We start from the raw sequence: 1,982 nt of genomic DNA, 5'->3' as shown, positions 1-1,982 counted from the left end.
ATCTTCACCTCAAACTATAAGGTCTTTATCAATTGTTTAAGAGCCTGTATAAACTCATCTAATATTTTGTTTACATGAAGCATGGGAGGATTTGTGTTAGAAAACACCCCCTAAATTCCTAGCAGCTTGGTTCTCCCCGGTCTCTGAGGTAGTTCTGCAGGACAGGTCCCAGCCAACCCCGGGTTATCAGAGGATCCACTTTCTGATACTAACAGAAATTACCCCAAGGAAAGAAGAGAAAAGGAAAATGAGATAGGAAACAGAAGACTTTAAAAAAAAAAAGGGAGAAGAGAATGAAAAGCAAGAAGAAAAGAAAATGGAGGAGAGAAAGCAAGTGAGAGAGGGAAAGGGAAAGGACTTTCCTTTAAAGGTAAAATAGGCTGCTATGGAGACTCACCAGACTCAACTCAGCATGTGAAGCACACACCCAGCCCCTCCCTGCCTGCTTCCAGGTTCCAGAGAGTAAATCGCCTCTATTTCCACACACATTCCCCCCCCCCATTCCCCCATTACCCACATGTGCTCACACATGCACCAGCATAACATGGGCCTTTACTCTGCCTGCCTGCCACCAAGCTCTGCTGCACCAGCCCCAAAGGTTTCCTTTCTTTTGTTGGTCTTTTGAAATCAACTGAATCTCTGGGAATAGAAGTGGGTTCAAGCCAGGAATACACTTAACTCTTCTAAGACAAAGCATCCAGTATGAGTCCAGCCAGCAGGAATGCTGGAAAGTTTCTGCATCTCAGCCTGCGCTTTCCTTGGGATCTCAAAAAACTTCCTGATTCCCCTCAATATATCCCTCTCACCATTCCCAAGTCATCGAGGCAGCCCAGTGTTTGTTGTTAGAGTTTGCAGGGAGAGAGAGACAAATGACCTGGAATGATTCTGTAAGAGGGCAGGATAATGCTGCCAGGGATAGAGATTGGGTGTGATCCCATCTCTCACTTACTGTTTGACCTAGAATAAGTCATCTCACAGTGAAGTTATTTCTTCCCCTTGTAAAATAGAGAGACCCACTCTCTGCTCTGCTAACCTCACAAACCAATTGTCCCCATGTGATAGATGGAGGGACATCTTGAATTATTTGGTTCAATTTTTTTTTTACTCATTTGTACATATGTGTTGCTCACCCACACATACACACACACACCAATGCAAATAAGCTTTTTGAGGGCAGAGACTGTTTCATCTTTGCTTTGTAGCTTCCCCAACTTCTACCTAGTGAAGTAACTGGGACAAAACTGGGCACTTCATAAACATTTGATCTGATTCGAATGGAAACGTAACATATAATAAAGCTGCAGAAAAAAGCAAGGTATTATTTTAAGGGCAAGCCACCTCTCACTGAATCTCAGTTTCCTCAGTTGTTCAATTGAGAGATTAGATGATCATAGGAACATTCATCAAGCGCTGAAAGGGACAGCAGAGGTCAACTAATCAAACTCATTGTACAACAAACGGAAACTGAGATCCAAGATCTAGTGACTTACCCACGATCACACGGGCGGTAAGCATCAGAATTGGGATTTGAATCCAGATTCTCGAGCCATCGCTCTTTTCCCTGAAGTCCTTTAGTTCCCCTACTTCCCCCATGTCTCCTTGCTGTGCTAGAGGCATACTTGAATAGTCACAACCCAGGGAGTGGAACAGTTGTGCTCCTTCTTATTTCTGCTATCATCCCAGTCCTTCCGTAGGGATGGCTTGGAAATGCTCCCTGAGTGTCTAAGGTAGCTCTTTCCGCGGGATTATGGAAGAAGCAGGACTTCTCTTGACCACCAACAATGGATGGACTCAGAGACCCTGAGACTAGGGTGTTTCCTTTTCCAACGCCGACAGTGGCAGCATCCTAGGGTCCAGCAAATCCGGCCAGATTGCCCCCACCCCCCTCGACCCTCCCCTATGGAGGAGGAGCCTAGAGCAGGGCCTCTTAGTTAAGAAGCCAACACACCCCCCAACACACCCCCTGGCTTCAACAGCCAATC

Source organism: Sarcophilus harrisii, chromosome 3 (genome assembly GCF_902635505.1).
Source record: "Sarcophilus harrisii chromosome 3, mSarHar1.11, whole genome shotgun sequence".
NCBI lineage: Eukaryota > Metazoa > Chordata > Mammalia > Dasyuromorphia > Dasyuridae > Sarcophilus > Sarcophilus harrisii.
Note: the sequence above shows the minus strand (reverse complement) of the source record.